At 30.6% G+C, this 8,081-nt stretch overlaps 1 protein-coding gene across 1 annotated transcript in view; it reads left to right on the plus strand.

Annotated features, from left to right (window-relative positions):
• Window positions 1-8,081, plus strand: part of dpa (disc proliferation abnormal) — a 142,827-nt gene that overhangs the window by 2,889 nt on the left and 131,857 nt on the right. The window lies entirely within an intron of this gene.

The raw sequence follows: 8,081 nt of genomic DNA on the forward strand, positions 1-8,081 counted from the left end.
AATTTCTAAATTCTGCTAATCTTAACAAAAAGAAGATTATGAAAAACTAGATTATATTATATTATGAATATTAACCCTTACAGATCGGGCCCCTATTCCCACCTTAATAGATCGGGGGGGGGGGGTCATATTGACCCCCCCCTCTATCTTGGCTTCTGTTACAGATAAAGACGTAAAATTTTTTTTTGGTGGTTCATGTGTATTTTTAGAGAAAATTACTTTTTCTAGTCATAGCAGTCAGGCCGCTCCTTAGCCGCTTTTTAGCGGCCAGCCGCTCAATTTTAAAACAGCTGTAGAGCGGCCAATTTTGCAGCTAGGATGATCAAATTTTAGGACGAACTTTTATTTTTCATAACAAAAAAATTACTTTTTCTGATCATCGCCGAAAAACGGCAAATAACGGAAACCGCCATTTTCGGCGGTTACGGCGGTAAAACGGCGGTTGGCGGCGCCAATTAATATTTTTATCTGTATATTGTTGCTCAAGAATTCATCAAAAAAATTTATAGGTCTCTAACTGTAATAGAAGCCACGATATTCATGATATATGTCTGTAGTAAAAGCCGGACAAAAATCAGTCATAAAGTCGGTCAGGGTGTGGTCAAACGGTCATAACACCACTTTTCTCATAAGGTCATTGATATCTCAGTATTCACCAAAAAAATTTTAGGTTTCTACCTTATACACAAAAGTCATAATGTAGAAATTAAGATTTATTTAGAATTTTTTTTAAATTTTGGTGCTACCCAACCGACTTTGACCGGACACCACGACCGACACAGACCAGATATCCTAATAAAATCAACTCCTGCCGACGCATAATTACTAAACTTAAAAAGTCATGAAGTCACAGCTCTCCATCTTACCTACAAAAAAAATGACATTAAAAAAACTAGAGGGGGGGGGTCAATATGACCCCCCCCCCCGATCTGTAAGGGTTAAAGAAGATTGACAATTCATCATATTGGTCAGTCTGTAGATTTGTCTGTAAGTAAAACTGAAACTTCAGCCATATAGAATTTTTAGTGTAAAACGATGTACATAATTTTCCTAATATTTATTTATTAGCTTTTGTAATGTATCATCAAAAAGAGCACTGCCTTTTTAGCTTAGTGTCAGCATTAGACATTAAAGTAAAAAGTCATTACATAGGTATAAACTTATCCTTCTGTTTTTTCTAAAATTTAATTTGGACTTTTAATCTGCGAAGGATAAAGAAAGAAGTGAAAATGCATTATTAAATTTTCTTATCAAGTATGTAATTTTTTTCAAACTTTGTAAAGACGACGAAAATAACAGTTAAAAAAGTTATAATCATTATCACTACTTTTATCAAACTATCTAAAAAATATTAGATATATTTGGTTTATTGTGTTACATGTGTTCTAGTTTTGAAAATTTTATACACTTATCTTTTAATCTATGATAATTTTTTTTTAATTCTAGACATCTTGCATTTATGTCTCATAATTTAAACAAGTATGATTATATCAAAAAAGTAGCAAAAATCTACATAATAAAACTGGTGGGATGGTTAATCCAGGTTCCCTTTTTGTACATATTTTAGTGTTTGTACTCTTCAAAATTGCGTACATTTATAGGATACTAGCTGGTGTCTCATACCATGAAAAATAAAGTGTAATGATAAAAACCTAAGTTCAAAGGTAACGAAATTATATGTAAAAAGAGAATGGAAAAGAGGAAAAATAAAGTTAATTAGTAGGGGGAGAGAAAAAAAAGGCAAGGATTAAATTAGAGGAAAGGGGAGTGAATATCTGAACATTACAGACATACCAACAACCATGTTTTGTAAAGTAACTTCACTGCAATTTTTTGCAAATTGATGAATATATTTGAATACATAAAATTTTAAGGATCTTGAAATATCTTTAAGTTTATATGTTTTATTTATAACCGTTGACAAAAAAATGAATATTTATTGGCTTTGCCCCTAGCCTCTACTGGCTTTATACCAAGAATGAGAGAAGATTTTTTACATTTATCTTGGAAGTTCTGGTGTTGGGAGGAAAAATAGCCTAAATCCTGACAAGTTACTTTCTTCTGTTAGAAAATAGATAATAATAATGCGAGTATATATTGCTTTAAGTAAATTATTGCAAAAGGGTATTTATTTGAAATATTTTTTCAGAATAATTACGGAATTATGTGATTTACTAACAGCCATATAGACATTTTTGTCTTTCAAAGGTTCCAATTATATTTCAGGCTAGCCAGGTAGAATCTTCTACCTGGATTCTATTCTATACTTTATCTTCTTTGATGGTAATCCACTTTTAATGATTCCATTTTAATCCATATAATAGTATGATGACCTATTTATTCAAGATAAACCAAATTCCCATGGGAGATGGTAAATTCAGGGGCAAAGTAAAATTCATATTTATTTGTTGATATTAAATAATATATAACTAATGTTTTCATATTTTGGGGAACTCGGGAGAATAGGGAGGGGAGGTTTGCGGTAGGAGGGGGGGGGGAGGATTTGACCCTCCACCATAAATTTTGACTTTTTACTAAATCAGGTATCAAACGTAAACAAATTTTATAAACTGATTAGGTAATTTTTTTTATCATCATTGTTAATATACATTAATTTATCGTCCATTGTTGTATCCCTTAAGACCCTGAATTAATCCATTGTATTTGGGTTTGGGAAGTTGAAATATTTTGAAGTTTGGTTAGGGTGGGGGAGGGTTGGAGGGGTTCGGATGGGGAGAAATGATGCTAATTAGATTTTAATATGATTAGTAGCAGCAGGAAAATGCATTCAATAACACCAATACAGGGATTGGCCAATGGACGGTAATGTAATCTTTATTCTTTCTTTGTTAGCTTACAATATTACGGAGCGAAGCAGCTAATAGGGCCCATAAAAAAAGACGTTATACATTACAAATGATCATTGATTGGCCATTTTAACATTGGTCAAATGAAATGTATACTGGCCTATCATTGGTCATTTGTGACAGTGCGTATGAAGGTGCTTTGACGTTTGTGTCAGAACCTTAAATTGGGACATAGTGCATTTCATTACCCTAGGTTAGGTAACTTCATTTCAATAAAATTTAAAATGCAGCCGTTTTTGAAAAATAAGATTTGAAAATTTCATTCACTAGGAGTTACCGCATAATCATGACAAGAAAAGCAAAGGTTATTTATTTAAATTTTTGAACAACTTTGCTTTTATAAAGCCTGTCATAAAACCTCTCTATATATGATTTATTTAAGGCTGAATTTCCGTGACATTAACAAAGCAACTGATAAAAAAGACATTAATTAACTCACTTCAGGAGAGGTTCAAAATTTTAAATAAATAATCTTTGCTTTTCTTGTCATGATTATGCGGTAACTTCTAGGGGATGAAAATTAAACTTGAAATTTTCAAATCTAATTTTCTCAAAAACGGCTGCATTTTAAATTTTATTGAAAAGTGAAATGAAGTTACCTTACCTAGGGTAATGAAATGCATAGTGTCCAAATTTAGGTTCTGACACAAAAGGCAAAGCACCTTCATACGCACTGTGTTGTATTGTTAAACGTTATATTTTATAGGCACTAAAGACTGCTTCTTACGGAGCAGATTAGATAGTAGTTTATGTTTTTTTTGCAATTGCCCCTTTCCTCCCTGGTTTAACAAACTTCCCATACCTACAGAATTATATGTTGGCTTCTATAGAATTATTCTATTAATCCGTATATTTATATCTTTTGAAATTTATCAGCCATTTAAATTAAACTTTCTTACTTTGAAAGCTTTTTTCTAGGGCTAGATCTCGAAGATGGAGTACCGAGCATTAAACCTGTCCCTGGATCATAAAAGAACTTGACTGGAATTGTGAAACGGTCGGTTATCGGACATACATTAATACCACCAGACATCCTGTTACTGTTTTAGGATTTGCTATTGGTCCTTTTCTCAGACGATTAAAAAATGAAATAAATGATAGATATTGAAATAAAGACTTGAATAAAAGACATTTAATCCAGTTGGAAATTCTTTCAATAAATTTGTGTAGATAATCTCTCCACTCCAGGGATATCAAGGTATAAGACAATGGATGATATATTGGTGTACTTCTTCAATTTGATAAACAAAATTATCCTTTCTGTATGTTAGGATTATCAGTTGTAAAGCTTGGACATTAGAAATTTGATTACTCAAAGTTTATCAACCAACCAATGTTAAAACAGGTTTATAAAACTTTGGGTACCAATATAATTTACAGTCCAATGTCCCCCCCCCCCTCCCTGATAATCTGAGCACTCTGTTATTGAAATTTATTTCACTTCATATCTGCACAAAATGTGAGTTAGATGTTTAATCAATAACGCAGATGAATCCAATTAATCTAATATATTAAAGTAACAGGATGTCCGTCTGTACAACCATTACTTTTGCAAACTGCTTTGTTTAGGTTACAAGAAAAATCAACCTCAAAAGATGTTACGTTCTAAAATACCGAATCGTTAAAAAAATTGTTTTATAATCTTTATCCTAACAACTAAATTGTTGATATTTAAAGAATCTTTTACATGTTTATAGTAGAGTTTTGCAGCATTGATTTGTAGTATATCTATCTATTTTTATTGCTTTATTAGAGTACTAGCGGCTTCGCCCCTAGAAGACTGTAGGGGGACTTAATTTGATAGGGTTTCATATGGAAAGGTGGTGGTACCCAGTCAAACTTTATTTTTAAACCTTTCATGGTCAAGAAAAGCTCCTTTTCGAAGGAGGACCATATCAATAGAGAGGTTAGCGCGATCCTTTGCTACATATACAGCCATTCTTTTACTTTTATTTAACGACTATCTGCTTCGCCCCCAGCCTAAATGGTTTATGAAGGTTTAAATTAACCTCTATTAAATCTAAGGCTTATGTTTTAGGCAGTTAAGCACCATATTAACAAAGCAAACTTCTTTTATATTTGTACCAATATATGAATGAATTTATCTATCTTTGCTGTATCTAGAGTATTTGTCAAGGAATCTGTGCTATGCCAAGAGGATTCCATCTGCAAAATTCACACAAAACAACAAATTATAATTATAGCTAGAAATGTGATTTCATATTAGATTTTTCAAAGAAGGTGTATCAACTTTTCTTTTTATAGCTAGCCGGTTCTTTTAGTAAGAAGTAGATGTAAAATTTTTCATAGAATTCAGATATGCAATCGGTTTTTTTGTAGACCTCTTATTTTTTAAGTAATTTATGTTTTTTAAAAAAATAATTAAGTCGGTTTTGAGGTACTAAAACGCAACAAAACAAAAGTAGAAAATGGCCAGTAAGATCAAAAATAGTAAGATCTTTAATTTGACACCTTACTTTTAAAATTCTGTTGAGTAATTATTGAAAAAATCTATTTTTTAACCTTAGTTTAATAAAAACTTTAGACCTAAATATTTTCTCAAACAGACATAAAAAACATGGGTTCATATATACCTTTAGAATCAGAAAAATATTACGAATCCATTGTAAGCAAAATTGAAAAAAAGTAAAAAAATAAAAAATTAAACAAATGGCCAACTATATTTTTTGTTCAGGCAACACTATCGTCTTCCCTTTTTTACCCCCGCTTTACCCCCTCTTTACCCCCTTCCCATTTTTATACTCAATTCAAGAATTAAGACGTTGCCTGTACAATATAATATGATATTTTCATATAATTCCTTTTATTGTAGTTTATATACTATATTGTAAACTTTTTTTTCAATTTTGCTTACAATGGATTCGTAATATTTTTCTGATTCTAAAGGTATATATGAACCCATATTTTTTTACCTGTGAAATAATAAAATTAAGTTAAAAGTTTTTATTCTCGTGGGTTTAAAAAAATCGATTTTTTCAATAATTACCTGACAGAATTGAAAAAGTAAGGTGTCAAATTAAAGATCTTACTATTTTTGTTCATAATGGCCATTTTCTTTCTTTTTTTTGTTGCATTTTAGTACCTTAAAATCGACTTAATTTTTTTTTTTTAAACTTAAATTACTTAAAAAATAAGAGGTCTACAAAAAAAACGATTGCATATCTGAATTCTATGAAAAATTTTACATCTACTACTTACTAAAAGAACCGGCTAGCTATAAAAAAAAAAGTTGATACACCTTCTTTGAATATAAAGTAGGATGTGTTTTTTTGTCTGAAGCTTAAGTTGTCAATAACTACTAAACAGATCAGGTTTTTTATTTTTAATAAGTTTCACATAAGTTCTGGAATAGTTTTAGGCTATTTTATTTTCATATTGAAGTCTTAGTATGGTTTTAAGCTATATTTCTAGTCCCTTTTGACCCCCTTAAAATTCATTTCAATTGTTTGTATTTTTTTGCTGGTTTGTAAGCATAAAATAACTTAATAATACTAATTCTAGTGATTCTTATAAAAAAGAGGAAGAATGTCTGTCTGACTGTTCCTAAAGATCCCACGAATTGTATTGGTATTAATTTACCCTTATGCTTAAATGGATTTTCGGATGTTTTTATCTATTTTGGGAGAGGGTAGAAAAACAAAATAAAAATTGTGTAGAAATACATAAGTACAAAATAATTAGATGTTCTAGATTAAAGAAAAACATTATCCACGTAAATGTCCATATTCCTTTTATTTAAAGAATTGGACCCTCAAGTACAAATAATCCTTAGATTTTTAAGAATTGAACTCTTCAGTACGAATATTCCTCAGATTTTTAAGAATTGAACTCTCGAGTACGAATATTTCCTAGATTTTTAAGAATTGAACTCTCCAGTACGAATATTACTTAGATTTTTAAGAATTGAACTCTCTAGTACGAATATTCCATAGATTTTTGAGAATTGAACTCTCCAGTACAAGAAAATATTTGGACTCAGGTAAGAAATTCAGAAATAAACTAACCAGTACGAACATTCCTTAGAATTTTAAGAATTGAACTCTCCAGTACGAATATTCCTTTGATTTTTAATAATTGAACTCTCCAGTACAAATATGCCTTAGATTTTTAAGAATTGAACTTCCAATGCGAATATTTCATAGATTTTAAAGAATTGGAACCCCCCCCCAGTACGAATAATCCTTAGATTTTTAAGAAATGAACTCTCCAGTACGAATATTCCTCAGCTTTTTAAGAATTGAACTCTCCAGTACGAATATTACTTAGATTTTTAAGAATTGAACTCTCTAGTACGAATATTCCATAGGTTTTTGAGAATTGAACTCTCCAGTACAAGAAAATATTTGGACTCAGGTAAGAAATTTAGAAATAAACTAACCAGTACGAACAATCCTTAGAATATTAAAATTGAACTCTCCAGTACGAATATTCCTTTGATTTTTAATAATCGAACTCTCCAGTACAAATATACCTTAGATTTTTAAGAATTGAACTTCCAATGCGAATATTTCATAGATTTTAAAGAATTGGACCCCCCCAGTTCGAATAATCATTAGATTTTTAAGAATTGAACTCTCCAGTACGAATATTCCTCAGATTCTTAAGAATTTAACTCTAAATAACGAATTTTCCTTAGATTTTTAAGAGTTGAACTCTCTAGTACGAATATTCCATAGATTTTTAAGAATTGAACTCTCCAGTACAAGAAAATATTTGGATCCAAGTAAGAAATTCAGAAATAAACTAACCAAAAGTTTCTGTTTTTGCAGGGATGTTAAGGGATAAGACAATTGATGATGAATGTGGTTTTATTCCAAATTATGCTAAGCAAAATAACCCCCTTTTCAATATTAAGATTATCAGTGAAAAGTTTAGAGACGGAAGGTTTGTAAAACCCAATTTTTTTAACCCAGGGAATCTTTTTTAACAACTTTGGGGACCAGAATATTTTACAGCCCAATGTCCATTCCCTCCCTGCATTTTTGTTTTTGTTTGTAAGTAGAAGAATTCAATAAACCTTCTGTATTTGTTGATTTCTAGATGGAGAGGGGATAAAAAGATACAAAAAACAGAACACTGAATTACCTATTTTTCCCCAAAAAATATAACCTAATATATTTTTAGTTCCTTAGTTTGATAAATCTTTAAAAATCCTAGAATCCTTATATTATTTGGAACAGTTTGACTAAAGCA

The sequence above is a fragment of the Acartia tonsa genome, chromosome 6 (assembly GCF_053477335.1).
Source record: "Acartia tonsa isolate MP-2025a chromosome 6, ASM5347733v1, whole genome shotgun sequence".
In the NCBI taxonomy this organism is placed as follows: domain Eukaryota; kingdom Metazoa; phylum Arthropoda; class Copepoda; order Calanoida; family Acartiidae; genus Acartia; species Acartia tonsa.